Source organism: Saccostrea echinata, unplaced genomic scaffold (assembly GCF_033153115.1).
Source record: "Saccostrea echinata isolate AGI-Se365-2 ecotype Australia unplaced genomic scaffold, CSIRO_AGI_Sech_v1 ptg000036l, whole genome shotgun sequence".
Classification (NCBI taxonomy): Eukaryota; Metazoa; Mollusca; class Bivalvia; order Ostreida; family Ostreidae; genus Saccostrea; species Saccostrea echinata.
The window spans coordinates 3062704-3085883 of NW_026889785.1; the positions used below are offsets into that span (position 1 = coordinate 3062704).

General features: G+C 34.6%; 1 pseudogene; it reads left to right on the top strand.

The window, feature by feature from the left end:
* The first annotated feature begins 151 nt into the window (after window positions 1-151).
* Window positions 152-21645, top strand: LOC133199786 (uncharacterized; annotated as a pseudogene).
* The last annotated feature ends 1535 nt before the right edge of the window (window positions 21646-23180 follow it).

Sequence of the window (23180 nt, forward strand, 5' to 3'; positions counted from 1 at the left end):
AGCAAGGAGAAGTATGAAAAAGACGACGATTTCAGAGAAAAAGTGAAGAATGCAAGTAAAGAGAAGTATGAGAAAGACGACGATTTCAGAGAAAAAAAAGAAGAATGTAACCAAGGAGAAGTATGAAAAAGACGAAGATTTCAGAGAAATAATGAAGAATGCAAGCAAAGAGAAGTATGAAAAAGACGAAGATTTCAGAGTAAAAGTGAAGAATGCAAGCAAAGAGAAGTATGAGAAAGACGACGATTTCAGAGAAAAAAAGAAGAATGTAACCAAGGAGAAGTATGAAAAAGACGACGATTTCAGAGAAAATAAGAAGAACACAAGCAAAGAGAAGTATGAAACTGATGCAGATTTCAGAGAGTCTGTCAAAAAATTCAGCATGAATAAGTATAAAAACGATATCAATTTTAGAGAGACAGTCAAAGAAACAAGTAACCTTAAAATGTCCAAATCGAAGCACACAGAAATAAAATTAAAAGTCAAGTGAAATTCAGACGAGACGTACTGAAAAAGGAATGTGAAAATATTGAAAATGTTATTGAGAAATTCAAAGCAGACGTTAAAAGTGGACCAGAATATGTTTGCTCATGTTGCTTCAGATTGTTATTTGACAATCAGGTACTCTTTTGCAATAAGGAGAAATACGACAGCATGTTACTTGAAACGTGTATTTCAGAGAAATATCTGCACAAATGTGACAAAGACTGTGCTTCAGGGTGTTCATTTGCAAGAACAAGTCTGACAAACCTCTGGATTTGTTATACATGCCACAGAAAGTTATTAAAAGGAGATGAACCCTGTATGTCATTTGCAAACAACACTGAGTTAGAAAAAGTACCCGAAGAGCTTGAATGTCTGAATTCGTTAGAACAACATCTGATAGCACTGAATATACCTTTCATGAAAATACTTGGTTTGCCAAAAGGAGGACAGAGAGGTGTTCATGGTCCTGTTGTTTGTGTGCCATCTGATCTAAGAAAAGTAACCTCTATTTTGCCAAGATCAGAGGACGAAAATCTGTTGCTGAAAGTTAAATTGAAGAGAAAGTTGAAATACAAGGGATATGAAGAATATCAGTTTGTAAATTCCAAACATTTGGAGGAAGCACTAATGTTCTTAAAAGAAAACAATGTGTGGTACTCTGATGTCAAAGTAAATGAAAATTGGCTAAATCCAATTCCTGAAGAAAATGAATTGGATGATGTTGATTGTAATGATGAAACTGCGAATACAGAAATGATGACAAACAGATGTGACAATGCTTCCGAGAAGAATGAAGATTTCACAGTAAAATGTACAGAAAATGAAGCAGAATCATTCTTAGATGAAAACTTACGAGGGATTCAGTTAGATACTTGTTTACAACCAGCTGACATTGGACAAGAAGTATTGGATTTATGCTTTGACCAAGTGTTTGAAATTTCACCGGCAGAGGGGAACAATCCAGTTTCTGTTCTAAAAGAGGAAGGCATTGAAGCAAAAACATTCCCTGTTCATTTTCCGAGTGGGAAAAACACTTATTCAGAAGAACGAAATGAAAAGTTAACACTTGGAAGATACTTTAATCTTCGACTGATGAGTGTCGAGAATAGATTTGCTAGAGATACATCCTATTTATTCTTTAGTCAGTATTTATCAGAATTAGAAAGAGTTATTTCAAATGTTCAAATATCATTGAGGAAAGAATCAGCGTTTTCTGCTGATGGGACCAAAATTACCGGAGAAATGCTATGTGACAAAAATGTTTTAAAGAACCTCTTTAAAAAGGATGAAGCAATCAAATTTTTAAAACCAGTCCGCGGAACACCACCATATTGGCAAGCTGCACAAAAAGATATCTTTGCAATGATACGTCAGTTGGGTATACCTCAGTTTTTTTGTTCCTTTTCATCTGCAGATTTTAGATGGACAGAAATAGTAGAAACAATTCTTAAACAGCAGGGAGATACAAGGAAGTTAGAAAACCTCACATGGAATGATAAATGCAAAATTCTGCGTAGTAATCCAGTTACTGCAGCTAGAATGTTTGACCACATTTCTCAAAAATGTTATCATGTCAGACGCTGAACCGATTGGAAAAGTCATTGATTATTTCTATAGAATTGAATTCCAACAAAGGGGCTCTCCACATACACACTGTCTGTTTTGGATAGAAGATGCTCCGAAATTTGGAGAAGACTCTGATACTGAAGTTGTGGAGTTTATCGATAGATATGTAACATGTGAAGTACCAGATGAACAAGAGGATCAAGAGCTACACGACATTGTGATGGCTGTACAGCAACACAGTAAAAACCATTCCAAGTCATGCAAAAAGAAAGGAACCGTTTGTAGATTTAATTTTCCTAGACCACCTTCCCAGAGAACATTTATTTCAAAGCCTCATGAAAGTAGTTCTACCGAGAGAAATGAAGATCAACTGGCCAAAGAAAGACTATCACTTCTTTGGGACACTTTAAAATGCAATGAAAATGTTACCACGTCAAACTTACTTCAGAAATCCGGACTGACACAGGAAGAGTTTGAACTATACTTTAGCTTCATTACAAAGAGAAATACTATTGTTTTAAAAAGAGAACCCAATGAAGTATATACAAATCAATACAACAAACATCTTTTGAAGGCCTGGAATGCAAATATGGACATTCAGTACATTTTAGACGCATTTTCTTGTGTTGTTTACATCATAAGTTATATAAGTAAAGCTGAACGAGAACTAGGATTACTACTGCAACACACAAAGAATGAAGCTATTGAAGGAAATCTACACGCGCAGGATGCAATGAAAAAAGTTGGTACTGCTTACATGCACCACAGGGAGATAAGTGCTCAAGAGGCTGTTTATAGAGTGACTGGATTAAGGTTGAGAGAATGTTCAAGGAAGGTGGAATTTGTACCAGTTGGAGAAAATCCTTGTAGAATGAGCATTCCTTTGAAAGAAGTTAGAAGACAGACTGACTCTAAGATAAAAAAGCAGAAAAATTCTAATGAAAAACCAGATGGTGCCAATGATGAATCTGATATAAATATTGTGGACAGATATGAAGGAAGACCAAACATTGACATGTTTCAGAAAATGTGCCTTGCATCATTTTGTTCAGACTTTGCTGTTTTAGCTGAATCACAATTGCCAAAGAAAGTAAATGAAGAAACAACATTCAAACTTTCAAACAATTTGGGTTACATTAGAAAAAGGACAAAAACAAAACCAGCAGTCATCAGATTTCCGAGATTTTCAATAGAGGCTGCTAGTGAAAAATACTATCAAAGTATCTTACAACAGTTTCTGCCATACAGAGATAAATGTCAACTCAAGCCCACAAAGTTTGAAACGTATGAGACTTTCTATGAAACAGGATATGTCAAGTATTCTGGAGAGAAAACGTTACTGTCAGTGAAACACATTGTGGATAGCAATTTGTCGGAATTTGTTAAAGATGGGGAAAATTTAGAAGAAGCAGAAAGAATCTTTGATACACAGGGTCCCCAAGAGGACGCATGGTGTGAACTGTGTCCAGAAACAGAAAAGATTAGAATAGAATGCATGGAGGACAGACAAACTGTAAATGTAGAAGATGAAGACGTTTTAGAGAAATCAGTGCCTGATTTAAGTACAGACAATCAAGAAGCTACAGGAACAAATCTACTGCATTCGTCTTTGCCAGAGAAGAGTGAAGTTACACCTCTTCTTCAATCACTTAATTCAAAGCAACAAAAAGTGTTTTACAAAGTTAGAGACTGGTGTCTTAAGAAAAAGAATGGCCAAAATCCAGATCCATTTCATTTGTTTGTAACTGGTGGAGCTGGCACAGGCAAAAGTCATCTGATTAGATGTATTTTCTATGAAGCATCACGGTTATTAGCACCTCTTTCAGAAAATCCCGATGACCTAACTGTTCTGTTGACTGCACCAACTGGTACTGCAGCATTTAACATCCATGGAATGACAATACACAGTGCTCTTGGTATATTCAAATCTCTCTCACTTGACCATGCATTGCTTAGTGAAGATAAAATAAACAGTTTGCGATCAAAGTTGGAAAACCTTCAGATCCTTATCATTGATGAAATTTCGATGGTTAACAAGAGGCTATTGTTTTTTGTTCATGAACGACTACGTCAGCTAAAAAAGATGCCAAAGAATTGCGCATTTGGAGGTGTTTCAGTAATTGCTGTTGGTGACTTTTATCAGCTACCCTCTGTGAGAACAAAACGCGCAGATAAATTGTATGTGAATGACCCTTCAAACCCAATGAATCAGTTATGGATCGAGTTATTTTCAATTGTTGAATTAGACGATATAATGCGACAAAGAGAAGATGGCTCTTTTGCATTACTTTTAAACAGATTGCGTGTTAAAAAAAGCAATGAGACATTGTCTGAATCAGATAGAGAGACATTACAACAATGCATTAGAGAAGGTCCTTTAGAAGCTTTGCACATATTCTCAACAAATGAGGAGATCAATGCATATAACAATGATATGATATTAAAGACATGCCCTGAACCTAAATTGATTGAAGCAGAGGACTTTGACAAAAAGAAAGCATCTGGAAAACTCTTGAGGAGAGACACTCACTTTACCAAATCTGACATCTGCCTTCGATCTTCTCTTCTATTGGCAGAGGGAGCAAGAGTAATGTTAATAAGAAATGAGGATGTTCACGATGGGCTTGTAAATGGAGTGATGGGTACAATTGCGCATATTGGAAAACAGTCCGGTTCATCACTGCCAGATGTTATCTACGTTCATTTTGACAATGAAAATGTGGGCAAGAAGGCAAAATTGCAAAAAGTGATAAATAGAAAAAGATGTGTGGGACTGTATCCTTCGACAGAAGACGTTCCTATGAAAAATGGTGTTAGAAAACAGTTTCCTTTACAATTGGCTTGGGCCTGTACTGTCCACAAAGTTCAAGGTTTAACAGTTAAAGAATGTGTCGTTGATTTGAACAAATGTTTTGCGCCTGGCCAAGCTTATGTTGCCTTAAGTAGAGTCACATCAATTAATGGACTTTACATCAATGACATGGATGTAAGAAAGTTCGACAAAAAGATACGCTGTGATCCTGACATTGAAGGGGGCATTTCATTAATGGCCAAGTATTTACCAACCAAGGAAAAGCAAACAACTGATTGTATCACAATATTGTATCACAATATTCAAGGATTATTGCAGCATGAAGAAGACCTTAAACACAGTGAAGACCTCAAGAATGCAGACTTTGTTTGTCTGACAGAAACGTGGTTTGATTCTAAATCAAAGTTCACAGAAATTGGAGGGTTTCAATCAAGTCATGTGACAAGATGCTCAGCTTTTGATAACAGTTGCCCCTTATTTAAGGAGTTCTCTGAAATGCAACACGGAGGCGTAAGTGTGTACTACAGATTAGGAGTTGGATACGATGAAATAAAACAAATTTCTAAAAATCTTGAGTGTATAGTGTTTAGAATAACCAGTTCTGACACTTTAGTGACTGTCATATATAGATCACAGAAATACCTGATAGAAAAATTCATTGAAACTTTCAGTTCATTGTTAAATGTCTTGGAAACGATGTCAGATAGAATGATTATTATTGGAGATTTCAATCAAGACATCATGAAAAGTCAAACAACTGTTTTCAATTATATGACATCTAGAGGCTTCAAACAATATGTTCAAGACCCAACGACTGAAAATGGGACAGTCATAGATCATGTCTATGCAAGAGGTTGTCCCCATGTAGATGTGTCAGTGATTCCAACATACTACAGCTATCATGAAGCAATTGTAGTTCACCTCAGCTCTAAATCATGAATCCTTATATCATCTTAAATCAGTTTCTAGATTTCTTAACTATTTATTCAATGTGTGCAGACAGATATTGAGTTAAATAAAACAAACAAACGAAAATCGAACTTTGGCAGTGTATAAAACTTCAATGCCACTGCAAATTGTAAAGGTTAAAATGTACACATCAGACAAGCAATGATCTATTATATAATGTTTGACTTTAACGTGCAAAGGGCAGGAATTCCAAAAGAAGTGAGAGTATGGAGTTATGAAAAGAATATTTTAAAAAGTTTTGATAGAGGATTTGAAAAACACAAAATTATTTAATATAGATGTTGAAAGACAAAAGAGATGTGAAAAGAGCTGAATTTCACATATTTTGAATGACCTTTGACATTTACCGGAATTTAAGGCTCAAAGGTTAAAGACTCAATTTTTGTTTGTCCAATGTCTCTATGAGTCAATTTTTACAAAAAATTAAAGTATTTGTGAATATCAAAAACTCTCAGGGGTAAAAACTCATAAAAGGGGTCCGTGATGAATCCTATCGCAATGAATAGACTGAAAACTCTTCTCTGTTAGCCGAAGACATTAATGAAGTTCTACACCTTTTCAATTTGTAGTTTTGAAAGAATAAGGATGAAAAGGTTTGACATACAAGGGGCAAGAACTTATGAGAGGGTCAAAGTTCTGAGTCATTGAGTCAAATATATTCATAAAATTGACAAACAAACAATCTTTCATTGAACATCTGAACAGAAAGAAAATGCGGAAAAAAATTAAAAAATTAAGTTACCTTTAACCTTGAAGAAATATTGAAGATCAAAGGTAAAGGTTCACAGTGAAATTATTCCCATGTTTCTACAACTTTTAGTTTTAAAGTTACAGCATTTAAAAGTAAGCGCAAAAATGTAAAAGGGCAATTACTCATATAAGGTTGTCATAAGATCCCTTTGAACTAATAGAATGAAGTTATGTTTAAATACCCTGAAGACATTAGTAAAGGTTTGGTGTCTCGATGGTTAACAGTTTCAGAGAAGTAGTGATAACAAGGTTTATAGTGAAAGGGGCAATAACTTAAAAGGGTCAAGTTTAGGGGGAAGAATGACATTTTTAAAATTGCTTTGAAAGACCATATTAAGAATACAAAGATATAATAAATGTAATTCAAAAAAAAAGATATAAAAAGAGCTAGATTTAGAATTATATATAAATTTCAAGGTCAAAGGTTGGTAAATCTAATGCAGTTGGTCCTATGTCTCTACATCGTATCATTGTGAAAAAAATTTCCTAATTCGAAAACATAAAAAATGTTCAGGGGCAATAACTCACAAAAGGGGTCAATGAAGCGTTCCACAATGAATTGAATTGAAGAATCTTCTCAATTAGTGGAAAACATCGGTGAAGATTTTATATCTCTACGGTTTCGAAGGATTAGCAATAAAAAGGATTAACATGCAAGGAGCAAGAACTCAAAAGAGGGTCAAAGTTATTGGCTCAAATATATTCATAATCTGTACCCCTTTTGATGAACAAAAAATCTTTTCGATAACATCGAAACAAAAAATCAGCAGAGAAAAATAATATTAAAAAAATGGACCTTGACCTTTGACCTTGAACAAATATCCAAGGATAAAGGTCAAGGATCGCATCAAAATTGACATTTAGCTTCAACAACTTTTACTTTTAAAGTTATAAGGTTTAATAGTAAGTAAGTGCAAAGACGTTAAAGAGCGATAACTCGCATAAGGGGTCATCAGATCCTTTCGCACTGAATAGATTGAAGTTGTGTCAAAAGACCATGAAGACATAAGTGAAGGTTTGGTGTCTACGGTTTACGGTTTTAGAGCGATAACAGAGTTTATCATACAAGGGACAATAACTTTTAAAGAGGTTAAGATTAGGGGACAAGATTGAAATCTTTGCAATAGTTTTAAGAGTACATATTAAAGATGTAAAGTATATGTTGAAAGCCAAAAAAAAGCTATAAAAAGAGCTTAATTTCTCATATTTTGAATGACCTTGACCTTGACATAAACTTCAAGGTCTAAGGTCAAAAATCTAATTCAATTGGTTCCATGTCTCTACGATTTATCGTTTTGAAAAAATGTTTATTATTTGTTAACTTCAAAAACTTTCAGGGGCAATAACTCATAAAAGGGGTTGACAAATACTTTCACAATGAATACATTGAAATGAGTACTAAATTAGTCCAAGACATTGATGAAGGTTTCGTACTTCAACGGTTTACAGTTTCGGAGAAGTAGCAATAACAAAGTTTTTCGTACAAGGGGAAATAACTTTTAAAGGGGTTAAGATTAGGGGATAAGATTGAAATTTTTGCAATAGTTTTAAGAGTGCATATTGTAGATGCAAAGATGTATATGTTGAAAGTTAAAAGAGCTATAAAAAGAGCTTAATTTCTCATATTTTGAATGACCTTGACCTTGACATAAACTTCAAGGTTTAAGGTCAAAGAATCTTATCCAGTTGGTTTCATGTCTCTACGATTTATCGTTTTGAAAATTTTTATTATTTGTTAACTTCAAAAACTTTCAGGGCAATAGCTCATAAAAAGGGGTTGACGAATACTTTCGTAATGATACACTGAAGTGAGTACTAAGTTAGTCAATAACATTGATGAAGGTTTCGTACCTCTACGGTTTACGGTTTCGGAGAAGTAGCGATAAAAAGTTTTCTACTACAAGGGGTAATAACTTTTAAAGGGGTTAAGATTAGGGGACAAGATTGAAATCTTTGCAATAGTTTTAAGAGTACATATTGTAGATGCAACGATGTATAGTATATGCTGAAAGCCAAAAGAGGTATAAAAAAAGCTTAGTTTCTCATATTTTGAATGACCTTGACCTTTGACCATCACATAAACTTCAAGCCTAAGGTCAAAAAATCTAATCCAGTTGGTTTCATGTCTATGCGACTTATCGTTTTGAAATTTTTTTTATTATTTGTTAACTTCAAAAACTTTCAGGGGTAATAACTCATAAAAGGGGTAGACGAATACTTTCGCAATGATAAATTGAAGTGAGTACTAAGTTAGTTAATAACATTGATGAAGGATTCGTACCGTTACAGTTTATGGTTTCGGAGGAGTAGCGATAACAAGGTTTTTGTCGTACAAGGGGCAATAATTTTTAAAGAGGTTAAGATTAGGGGATAAGATTGAAATTTTTGCAATAGTTTTAAGATTGCATATTGTAGATGCAAAGATGTAAAATATATGTTGAAAGTTAAAAGATCTATAAAAAGACCTTAATTTCTCATATTTTGAATGACCTTGACCTTGACATAAACTTCAAGGTCTAAGGTCAAAGAATTTAATCCAGTTGGTTTCATGTCTCTACGATTTATCGTTTTGAAAAATGTTTATTAATTGTTAACTTCAAAAACTTTCAGGGGCAATAACTCATAAAAAGGGGTTGACGAATAATTTTGCAATGATACATTGCAGTGAAAACTAAGTCAATAACATTGATGAAGGTTTCGTACCTCTACGGTTTATGGTTTCAGAGAAGTAGCGATAACAAGTTTTCTAGTACAAGGGGCAATAACTTTTAAAGGGGTTAAGATTAGGGTTTAAGGTTGAAATTTTTGCAATAGTTTTAAGAGTACATATTGTAGATGCAAGGATGTATAGTATATGTTGAAAGATAACAGGGCTATAAAAAGAGCTTAATTTCTCATATTTTGGATGACCTTGACCTTTGACCTTGACATAAACTTCAAGGTCTGAGGTCAAAGAATCTAATCCAGTTGGTTCATGTCTCTACGACTTATCGCTTTGAAAATTTGTTATTATTTGTTAACTTCAAAAACTTTCAAGGGCAATAACTCATAAAAGGGATCGACGAATACTTTCGCAATGATACACTGAAGTGAGTACTAGGTTAGTCAATAACATCGATGACGGTTTCGAACCTCTACGGTTTATGGTTTCAAAGGAGTAGCGATAACAAGGTTTTTCGAACAAAGGGCAATAACTTTTAGAGGGATTAAGATTAGGGGACAAGATTGAAATCTTTGCAATGGTTTTAAGAGTACATATTAGAGATGCAAAGATGCATAGTATATGCTGAAAGATAAAAGAGCTATAAAAAGAGCTTAATTTCTCATATTTTGAATGACCTTGACCTTTGACCTTGACATAAACTTCAAGGTCTGAGGTCAAACAATCTAATCCAGTTGGTTTCATGTCTCTACGATTTATCGTTTTGAAAATTTTTTATTATTTGTAAACTTCAAAAACTTTCAGGTGCAGTAACTCATAAAAGGGGTCAACGAATACTTTCGCAATGAATACATTGAAGCAAGTACTAAGTTAGTCGAAGACATTGATGAAGGTTTCGTATCTCTACGGTTTACGGTTTCGGAGGAGTAGCGATAACAAGGTTTCTAGCAAAAGGGGCAATAACTGCGAAAGGGGTCATGGGTTATATCCGTTGGGTCAAATTTTTTCATAACTTTTCATGCCCTTTACGATGAACAAAAAATATTTTCGATAAATGTCGAAACAAAAAATCAGCGGAAGAAAAATAATAATAATAAGAATAATAAGAATAATAATAAACAGAAGAAAATCAATAGGTCTTTCCACAGAAAGGTGGAAAGACCTAATTAATAGAGCCCCGCCTTAACACCAGAACCCCTGACCCTGGGGCCATGAAATTCACAATTTTGGAAGAAGCACTCCTGCTCATCATAACTATGTACTTTATTTAATACCCAGGAGCAGGGAAGAAGATTTTCAAAGAATTATTGCAATTTCACTATATGATCTATATAGCCCCACCTTAGAACCAGAACCCCTGACTCTGGGGCCATGAATTTCACAATCTTGGTAGAGGGTCCAATGCTTATTACAATCATGCCAACAGTTTGACTGCTTGATATCCAGGAGCGAAGAAGAAGATTTTTAAAGATTGCATTACTTTTGTTGGTTTTAGCCCCACCCCTCAGGCCCCAGGGGGGCAGGGACCATGAAATTCACAAATTTTGTCCCCCTCCACCCATAGATGCTATATGCCAAAATTTGTTGAAATTGATTGAGCGGTTTCAGAGGAGAAGCTGAAAATGTTCAAATGTTAACGCACGCCAACGGACGAAAACGGATAGCAATAGGTCAACTGAGTAAACTCAGGTGACTTTAAAAATTAGATTGACCTGGATGATAAGGAAAGTGATGTTGTTCGAAGATTAGAATCGGGTGATATGAGAAATGGGGAAACTATTGGATTTCCGCAATTAAAGAGTTGTGGAAGATTCGAACAGCTGAACTGTAATCAGAATTGTCGGGGGCTGACATTGATTGACTGTCAATGGAATGTCAGATGTTTAAAATCCTACATTGGCAATAAAGCCAAAATTTACATCCGTCCTATTCAAATTAGCCTAGATATAACACCAAAGGATCGGGGAGAAGTATCTGATGCAAAAGTAAGCTGCAAAGCCTGCCATTGCCTATTTTCAGTTCGTGAGTTGAGAGCACACATTCAGACTTGTGTGGTTGAAAAAAAAACATTTGTGATGATGAATTACAAGATCTGGATAGTGATGATCTACCTGAGCCAAAATTTAACAGGCAAAAGCAGCTGCCTGTTATAAATCCACCTCAAAGTTTTATATCTCTTCACATGACAGACCACGAAGCGATTTTAAATGATGCTGTTTTGTATATTAATCTCCATTTCTTTTCATTCCTGAGGATGAGATACAGCCTCAACTGGCTACAGCATGTATCGTATCAAGCATAGATAGAGATTCGTCAACTCTAATAATGAAGGATGAATTTAATCTTCCTGTGCAAGTGGGGAAAATGGCACAGGCTCACTTAATGACCAGTCTCGAAATGTATGTGTTAGTAGCAGACCCATACAAGCTTTGTCAACATTACAGCTGATTGCAAGAAATTACTTTGAGGATACCTATGCCGCACGTTGCATCACATCTGCTGAAGCGACTATATGTGCAGATGCACATGAACCAGTTCTTTTAAGTCCTGAGTCTGCTTCAGAGGAAAAGACGCAAGATCAAAACATTTAGGCAGTCATTGCAACAGAAACTGAATATTGCTCAAGTCATAACATTCAAGACCCGTTGAAATGCTTAGGAGAAATTATTCCGGGAAGAAATCTTGAAATAGAAGATACATCACAAATGCTTAAATTTGCAACAACCTTCATAATTGTTGATCGATTGATTGTTTTACGTCCCATTCGAGAATATTTCATTCATGTAGAGACCTTTACTCGGCACTCAGGGCTATTGAGCAGTAAGGGATCTTTATCGTGCCAATACCTGCCGTGACACGGGGTCTCGGTTTTTAAGGTCTCATCCGAAGGACCCACAACTTTCACTTCAAAGTGAAGAGCGCATGGCGAAGGAACAGTTGCTAGCTATTTTTTTATCGACTTAGGTCAGTCGTGGCCGAGAGCCTGACTGTTGGTTCACACGGGTATGAAATACATATTTAGTTAACGAACAGTATTCAAGCTCATTAAACGTTACGAAATAGGAGCAGAGCAACCACTGACCTCCAAAACATCAGAGGTGGGATCAGGTGCCATGGAGGAGTGAGCATCCCCTGCCGACCGGTCACACTCGCCGTGTGCTCCTTTTCATGATCAGGAAATAACGGGAAAATCCGTCGACAACTCAGTGTGTAAATAATGGCCTAACAATTAGAATGAAAAACGTCAGTCAGCATTTGACTCAATGATAAATTGTATTTGCTGACAAGGTCATTGTATCGACCATAAAACTTATGAAATTATGACTTTAAACGAGACTGCTGATGTTCTTGTTTCATCAACTTGTTTTTCAATAATTTACCTCGTTTTAGAAATTGTACATTACCATTAACGTCTTTTTCAAGTAATTATTCAAATATGAAACAGATGTGTAAGATTCTGTGGTATCTTTTATCAAGCTTACCGGGATATATCGTATCGACATAAGAATGGAAACATATAAAAATATTATATGACCTGAGCTATCAAAATTTTATTCTCTTATTATAAAGAGAAAAATCGGGTGTGGAAAAAAGAGGTAGTTTAGGAAGGAGATGGGATTAAAAATATACAAAATACCCTGTCATGATTCAATGTGTTCTAAAACAATAAGATGTATTATGCCTTTTTCAGTATGTTATTGCTATATTATTTCCCCACTGTGGTTTTAAAAAATAGTTTTTTTTATTTGAGTGCAATTATGATAAATAAATGCAGAATAATTTTTTAAAGCTTTTTTATGCTACTGTTTAAATTATATGATAATCCAACTCAGCACTTACATTGTATGTATAACCTATTCTGGGTTATGAATTATTAGGGTCTTCCGTCTCCAACGGAAGACCCTTCTATTATTCTATTGTTTCTTTTTCACTATTATTATTATTATTTTTTTCTGTCCAAATTTTGTGCAGACGATTTCTCAGAGATGGTTGGATGGATTCACTTGAAATTTTCAGCGATAATGTATCATGATGTAAACCTAATACATTTTCCTTAATTTTTGGAAATTCACTTCCGGTCGGAAGTTATCGCCCTTTTATCGAATTTTTAGTGACCATTTTGTCTACACAAAAACTCAAAAACGACAAAAGCTAGAGCGCTGAAATTTTCAGTGATAATAGAGGACATGTTCTAGTTGTGCACCTCAGTTTTCAAATTTTCTGGAAGTGCCTAGTATGGAAGCTCGGTAGGGGTCAAAATTTAGGACATGATTCAGGAGTGAATTTTCGAGACATTTTTTATCATATCTTCAAAACTATAAATATTTTCTTAAAACATATTGAACAGAAATTGTGTAGAATAATAAGATCTTTTTTATGATATCAAGAAAAAAAGGCCTGACCCATCACATTAGGGGCCAAGAAGGACCAAAAGTCTTAAATCCATAAATCTTAATCGGTCAATATTTTGATATACATTACTATAGCAAAAATGTTTATCTGAACAATCTACAACTATATATTATGATAAAAATCTCATATGTTACATAATTAGGGGCCATAAGGGGCCAGAATGCTAAATCTTTGACGCTTTATATCTCGAAAGTGGGAAATATTTTGGTAAGCAATATTGAACAAAAGATGTTCAAAATAATGTTCTAAACAATATGCAATGTTTCATTTTTCTCTAAACGTCCCCATTAAGGAATTAAAGGGCCTGCCCCTAAATATTTCTTTTGCATATATCTCGGAAACGAAAAAAAATTCTGAATAGTTGTTAAACAAAATGTGTTCAAAATCATAAGAGCTTTAATGTAATATCAAGAAAAAGGGGCTGGCCCCTCAAAATCGGGGCCGATAGGGGCCGAAAGTCTTTCATCAATAACTCTTTAACGATCAATATTTTGTAAAATATTACTGCAGCAAAAATGTTTATCTGAGCAAACTACAACTATATATTGTGTTATTTACATCATGTATTACATAATTAGGGGTCGTGAGGGGCCGATATACTAAATCTTTGACGCTTTATATCTCGAAAGTGGGAAATATTTTGCTTAGCAATATTGAATAAAAGATATTCACAATAATGTTCTGAACAATACGTAAACTTTCAATATTTGCTAAACGTCTCCATTAAGGAGTTGAAGGGCCGGCCCCTTAATATTTCTTTTGCATATATCTCGGAAACGAAAAAGAATTTCTGAATAGTTGTTGAACAAAAGTGTTCAAAATCATAAGAGCTTTAAGGTGATATCAAGAAAAAGGGACTGGCCCCTCAAAATAAGGGCCGATAGGGGCCGAAAGTCTTTCATCAATAACTCTTAAACGATCAATATTTTGTAATACATTACTAGGGCAAAATAGATCATCTTCACACTCCTTACCTTTATAACATGTTGTTGGCATCATATGTTACGTTATAAGGGGACATTATGGGCCAGAATGCTAAATCTTTGACGCTTTATATCTCGAAAGTGGGAAATATTTTGATGAGCAATATTGAATAAAAGATGTTCACAATAATGTTCTGAACAATATGTAACCTTCAACTTTTGCTAAACGTCTCCATTAAGGAGTTGAAGGGCCGGCCCCTAAATATTTCTTTTGCATAAATCTCGGAAACGAAAAAGAATTTCTGAATAGTTGTTGAACAAAAAGTGTTCAAAATCATAAGAGCTTTAAGGTGATATCAAGAAAAAGGGACTGGCCCCTCAAAATAAGGGCCGATAGGGGCAAAACGTCTCTCATCAATAACTCTTAAACGATCAATATTTTGTAATACATTACTTAGGCAAAATAGATCATCTTCACACTCCTTAACTATATAACATGTTGTTGGCATCATATGTTATGTTGTTAGGGGACATTAGGGGCCAGAATGCTAAATCTTTGACGCTTTATATCTCGAAAGTGGGAAATATTTTGATGAGCAATATTGAATGAAAGATGTTCACAATAATGTTCTGAACAATATGTTACCTTTCAATTTTTGCTAAACGTTCCCATTAAGGAGTTGAAGGACCGGCCCCTATTATTTCTTTTGAAGATATCTCGGAAACGAAAAAGAATTTCTGAATAGTTGTTGAACAAAAAGTGTAGTAGGGGCCAAGATGGGCCGAAAGTCTTTAATCTATGATCTTTAATGATCAATATTTTGTTATAGATTACTGAAGCAAAATTGGTCGTCTTAACAATTTATTCATATCATTATATTTGAACGAACGTCTCAGTCAAATTCTTTTCACATCTTATCAAAAATCGGACGGAAGACCCACTCGTTGCTCGCAACGAGATCGCATCTAGTAAATTATTTATTATTCTTCATTGCAGAGAATGGTACTTTATTTTGCCCGCCCTCATCACAATATTTTGTGAGGAAAAGAGATTTTACATTTATAAAGTAGGTATGATTAGATTATATATCATATGTTTATGCATGTGGGTACATGTATCAGTAAGATACTTACAAATCATTATATGAAGTGAGATTCGGTTTCTCTGAATAAGTGATTTTCTTCTTTTTAAAAAGTTGGGAGTAAAACTGTAATTGTTCTGGTCATCATGGTCATGTTATATGTATTTTCATATTTTTTATAGTTATATTTCAAGCAAAAAAGAAAACTAACAAAAAACAAACAAACATATATTAATACAAGCAGAAAATAGAGAAAAAAACCCAAACAAGTGTACTCATATTAGTTATTAGATCACTGATTTTAAAAGGTCTAAATTTAGGGAACCCAGATCCTTCAACTGGCGTCGGAATTTCATAATTATTATGGATTCTGTAGAGAACTACGCCAGGCGATGGACCAGACATAAAAAGGAAGACCTTGACACTTTGTCAGAATTGATTAAATGTATCAAATGTATGTTAAAATCGCGCATTAAAAGATTGAGAGGCAATATGAAAACCATCTATCCTTCTGTATTCCATAATACAGAAGTGAAAAAAGAATTAGATAGATTACATTATCAGTACGTACTGGTCCCTGCTGACAAAGCAGGTAACAACATTGTCTTTGTTTGTAAGGCTCATTATATTAAATGTATTTTAGAGGAACTTGGATTTAATTCTACAAGTGGTAATCCAACTTATACTCATAGTTCCCTTTCTAAGGAAGAAATTCTTCAAAATCATATGTCAGTTTTGAATATTTTTAATATTCCAAACAACCAAAATGAATTTGAATTACCATATTTATATTGGATTCCGAAACTTCATAAAAATCCTTACAAACAAAGATACATAGCGGGTTCCAGTAAATGTTCAACCAAGCCTCTATCTTTACTCCTCACTAAGATATTAACAGTGGTGAAGGAGAAACTTCAAGAGTACTGTGCAACAATATATTCGAGAAGTGGTGTAAATCAGATGTGGATACTTAAAAATTCCAAGGAACTTTTGGAAAATTTGAAATCACAAGATTTTACCAAAATCAACAGCTTAAAAACTTACGACTTTTCAACTTTGTACACAACCATTCCCCACGATAAATTAAAGTCCAGGCTTTTTGATATCATTGACAGCTGCTTTTTCAATAAAAATGGAACTCGTAAATATACGTACCTTGTCATTGGTCATTTGCAAAATTATTTTGTTAAAAAACATTCTGATTGTTCACACAAGTACTCTGAAGTTGACATTAAAAAGATGCTTGAGTTTCTGATTGACAATATCTATGTGGTTTTCGGAGACCAGGTCTTCCAACAATCTATTGGAATTCCCATGGGTACCAATTGCGCCCCGTATTAGCAGACTTTTTTTGTATTCATATGAAGCAGAATTTGTCCAAAATCTTGTACGTGAAAAGAAGAAAACACATGCTGTGGTCTTCAAATCGACATTTAGATATATCGACGACGTATTGGCAATTAACAATGGCTATTTCCATTCTTATGTCGATACGATATATCCTTGTGAACTTGAGATAAAAGATACCACAGAGTCTGACACATCTGTTTCATATTTGGATATTTTACTTGAAAAAGTAATGATGACTTTAACTTTTCAATCGTCAACTTCCCTTACTTATGCAGCAATATACCTTCATCACCTGCATACGGGGTATATATCTCTCAGTTGATTCGATACGCAAGAGCATGCTCTACGTATGTACAATTTCTAAAACGAGGTAAATTATTGACAAATAAGTTGATGAAACAAGAATATCAGCTGTCTCGTTTAAAGTCATCATTTCGTAAGTTCTATGGTCGATACAATGACCTTGTCAGCAAATACAATTTATCATTGAGTCAAATGCTGACTGACGTTTTTCACACTAATTGTTAGGCCATTATTTACACACTGAATTGTCGACGGATTTTTCCGTTATTTCCCGATCATGACAAGGAGCACACGGCGGGTGTGACCGGTCGGCAGGGGATGCTCACTCCTCCGTGGCACCTGATCCCACCTCTGATGTTTGGAGGTCCGTGTTTGCTCTGCTCCTATTTTGTATTGATTAATGGACTTTTGAGCTTGAATACTGTTCGTTATCTCCATATATTTCATTAACAAGTTGACGAGAAATGAAATGAATTACAATCTACACGTAGATTATGATTGTTTAATAAAAATATGACTATGAAGTTGCAGTAAAAGATTTGATTTTGCTTGATTTCTTTAAATGCATTACTCTGGGAGAGAAAAAGGTGAATTTCATCAAATTGTACTTGAAATGAGAAAGACAATCACAATAAAATACAGTTTTAATGTTTAATTATATGACAAAATTGTACAATCTACATGCACATATTGATATAATGGTGTCGGGGTTTTTTTCCAGGACAATCCTGCATATTTGCTGATGTACACATTGCAGTTCATCTCATATGCTGCTTAAATAAATATGAAAGATGTTCAAACCACTGTCCAAGGGCCACATAGAGTCTGAAATCGTGTCTTTTTTTAATTAAGTAGATCAGTGTGTGAAGTATTTGTTTTCTGTGCATTGTTGACATTCGTGAAACTGTTCAGTTACTTATGACCAACTCTTTGACACAAACTTTGACATTTGGTATTCAATTTGAGCGACGGACAAGAAGGCCAAATCATATGCATGTAAAACACCATACAATTGTGATAAGAAATTGATAAACTTGAATTTTAACAAACTACATGCACATGTATGTATGAGCTTGGCATTCAAATACATGTATACTTGTAATGAATTTGTCTCATAATGGAACATTCAATTGTTATACATTGTAGAAAAAAAATTGCACACGAGATTTATTTGGCCCAATATATATATATATATATATATATATATATATATATATATATATATATATATATATATAATGAAGAAGCAATTACCCTGAATAAATATTGTGAACTTGGTCAAGCATTTTGCATTTTTGTTCCTCATTTAGACCCTGAATAACATTCAAGATCTAATGTAAAGATCAAAAACAAGATTTACTTTAATATGTATAATGGGTTATAAATACTGTAACTACTGTGAATTCATATCCATGTTTTATAAGATCGAAGGAATATGTGTGTGTTCACTGCAATAATTATTGCTGTCAATCTTTCTGACTATTTTAGATTTATGAAAATGTTTTTTGTTAAACATAAACTGATTAAATTCTCACTCATAAAGATATGGTAAGTGAAATACATTTCTACGACAATGAACGGACCATAAACTGAGAACAAACTGAAGTGAAATAAGAAATTTTAACATTATGAATATCTTGATTTTTTTAGCAAATATGATAAAGATTTAAGTTTGATCAACTGAACATCTCAAACAAGAATAACTAAAAAAAAAACGCAGAGCGAGTCTGAAGCGCACACAAGGCGAACCCAGAGCGCACCCAAAATTTCTGAAAGCGGACCCCGAGCGAACCCGGTGCGCTTTGTGTTCGCTCTGGTGTTAGGTTGTGTCTGATCGGTACTGTTCACGACGAGACTGATATTATCCAAATGTTAACATTCGAGGGACGAAAACAGACAGCAATTAGTCACCTGAGTGATCCACAACATTCCATCAAGCCGATGACGAATCTGTTAGTCAACAAGTTTTTCTCTCTACTTAATCAAATCATAACCTCCTGTTACTTTTTTCCTTTAATGCGGTGCTCTTCCAGTTCATCACTTGCCTCCAACTCTGGCAATATTTATATAAGTGCGCTTTTGAAATGTTTTTGTTGTTTAATGTCCGTCTCGAGATCTTTTCACTCATATAGAGACACCACAACTTGCAAGTGGAGGGCAACATAAATATCTATACTCGGTACTCGGGGTCATTGATCAGTGCAAGACGTGGAGACCTGTCTTTCGGATGAGACCGTATAAACCGAGGTCCCGCGTCCCAATAGGTGTTTGCCTTATTATCGAAACGAGGGAAATACCACTATTCAATGCACCAATATTTCTTTTACGAGCCCAATTTGTCTTGCAAAAGGTTGACAAGTCAATTAGTACAAAAAAACCAGGTTTATATGACCTAAGCTGTATCAGCCATTAAAGTATCTGTTATGTCTCGTTAACTAGATTTCCGATACGAGCAACCAGTTTAATTTTGGTCATAATTTTGAGGTAAGAATACTAGTAATACTTGCTTAAATGCTAGTTAAATATAAAAAACTCTTTAAAAATAAATAATTATTACATTTAGGAAAAACATGCTGTTCAGACGGACTAATAGAGAAGAAAGTTTAGAGCAAATGAAAAGTACTGAGTTTCTACATACAATCTGAATATCGTTTATTAATTGACAATGCCTAGTGGAGTTCAATTTCTGACTCACAAGAAGAAGACAGAAACTTACACAAATACGAAAGTCATTCTAATCAATCTAACAGTGGTATGCATCCTCTACACTCACTATAATCTTCAATACTGACCAGGAAAAAGAAAAGTTGAAGCTGCCATGATGAACTTGCTATTATAGAGGCTTAGCTGAAGAGAGACCAAACACGCTCATTTTATACATATTTATTGTCCAGGAATCCACAGCAAAGGCTGCTACTGCTCGCAAAAAGAGTTAAATTGATGCAGAAATTAATTCTGGAATCTGAGCTTTCTCGTTCTTATCAAAACACATCTTTATTCATTCGCTGCCAAAGGAAGGTCCTATGTTAAGGACAGAGAAATACATTGAGGAACTCTCAAAAGACACAGGAGACAAGACTTACGAATCAGAAATCTGTCAGTTGAAAGTCCAACACGTGAATGATATTCGGACAAATCCAAACACTTTAGATCCACCAGACAGATATTGTTATATGCTAAACCCTGAAGTTTCTCCTTTCGTGTGCCATGCTAGCAACAGGACTTAGTATTTGAACTGGAATTAAGAAAACAAAAGCAGGAGCAAACATTACGTATGAAAGCATTGGAATTGGAACATCAGAAGGAAGGTATGGAATTAGGTGTTCAGTCAGAGAAGGCCAATCAACACAAGCAGTGCTTTACACAGGAGTGCCGAAGAATACACTTCAACCATTTTATCAGGAGAAGGATGATATTCTATGCTATCTACCTGAATTTGAAGCTCAGAGTTCGATATGTGTAAAATTTACCGAAGAGTTTTGTTCACATAAAACTACAAGCCCTATGCAAAATGTACTAGTAAATATGTTTTATTTTAATTTATTGTAGGTTTGATATGCATATCATACACACAAATGTATCCTCTACTGGACAATTGGTGATCATAAATCCTCACTTGAGCTTTCAGCTCAGGTGAGCTTAAAGTGTTCAGGTTTTCCTTTTCACATTAAGCCATTTTGCAACAGAATTCTTATAGAAATGAAGTTCTTTCGATTGAAAGATTGAGGCTCCCTGTGTTTAGGTCGTTTAATATCGCTTTAAGGGTTTCATTCTCAACAATGTTGACATCATCAGTAATGACATGTCCAGCAGTACTATAATTGAAAGAAAAAGAGCAGGAACTTTAAGAGTCTTTCAATTTAGATGTTCAATATCTAGGTTGAAATTTTGAAGTTTTGTAAGTAGACCAAGGCTTTCAGTATTCAAGAATTGCGCGAAATAAATCTTTGCAACAAGCGATTCACCATCTCCTCCTTGTTATTTCATGAAATCTCTTAAAATCTTTTGTACAATGAATATATCATTGAATTTTAAATTACTTGGTAATTCTTATGAAATATCACTTGAGATGTTATTATATTTGATGCCACAAAACGAAAACAATTATGTGGCTAATGAAGTTGCAATGTTTATGGTAAACGCATTCGCACTTCGAGCACATACGATTGTAAATGACATCATTGATACAGGGAGGGTTTTTTTTCTGAGTTTATAGCTAATGATGTTAGTGAAAATGAATTTAAGGGATTTAGTATAGATGACGTTCTGTTGAACAATTCCACTATAAATTTTGAGAAATTCATGAAGGCAGACTACCTGGAACCGTGAACCCCTTTTACAATGTGTATTTCTTAACAAGGTTACTTTACAAGCATGGCCGTGACCTCCATTTCTCTTACATTACAGAACAAAATGTCTCAATTGAGGAGACTTAACAAGGTTACTTTACAAGCATGACCGTGACCTCCATTTCTTTTACATTACAGAACAAAATGTCTCAATTGAAGAGACTTAACAAGGTTACTTTACAAGCATGACCGTGACCTCCATCTCTTTTACATTACAGGACAAAATGTCTCAATTGAAGAAAAAAAGATAAAAGATGAGAATGAAAAACAGATACGATGAAAAAATCTAATTAGCGAAGTGTTTCCACTTTCCAGCAATTACTGAGACTGAGTAGCGACAGTGGGAGAAGCACTTAATTAAACTGTTTACGAAGCAGCCCAATACCGGTTAAAATTATAATATATTTAGTACTTTTAAGTGTATTTCCGCTTCTGTTTATTTTTACTAAACTTCTAAACCAAAGGATCAGCACTATCATTATATAAATTGTGTAATTACTATTAATATCTAATATTCAATGCTCAGATTACAGAATAGAAAACACTACCCTTTTTGGACATTCTGTAGCAGAAGTGAAGATTGTGTAGCTTGTTTAGAATCTAATTATTACCATTCTGACAAGTACTGTACACATGTAAAGACCTAGGAAATTCGGATATATATCCGATATTACGTACTCTAATAGCCGCAAAACAGACATGGGCATTGGACTCATCTAATCCCCCCCCCCCCCCCCCCCCGATTCTTAAAGTGGAAATTATGCTGCGCCACACTTTCATCACATTCAAAACATGTTCCTGAAAATGTTTGTTGGAATAGATGGGTTGGAAAGCAAACATCTAAACTTTTCATGGTCCAGTGTTTTAATTTTAGGTACTTTTGATCTAGCAATGTATTGTGATGAGTTTCCATCAATCACTTCTTCTGTACATGCCTTTACATACGTAGCATGGAATATAGTCTTTCATTGCCAGTACTTAAGGCTGTAAGAACTCTCGCCTGGGCCTCCATAATCTTCTGCCTGCTCGCCATGAGATTTAACTTCCAGCAGGAAGCGTATATTCTCGGCTTCACTTAGTTCTACGAACGCATCTTCCGATATCGCCAGCCGGCTTATGAAGATGCTCGTAGTATTTACCTCAATCATTACGGATTCATCCCTTGCATCGAGCTCTCTGCCTTGGATAAAGATTTTTTATAATACTTTAAAATCTTAATGGGTTCTGAAGTTTGTACCCTTCTGAAAATGATTGAAATGAACCAAAACAACTTTCAACACAATAATACTTATTCAATTCATGTAAATGTTTGTTTGTAATTCGATTTTAAAGGTGCTTAGACACAGATTTGAAGTTAATATTTTCTCAAATTTTCTGTATAATATCTCGACTTATATATTGCAATAGCATTTCACACGAAAATATAATTAAAAACTTATTTTATCTGGAAATTATTTGAACTACGAATTCCTGGACGCGTTTGATTAACACATTCTTGCACTTTCACAAATTTTA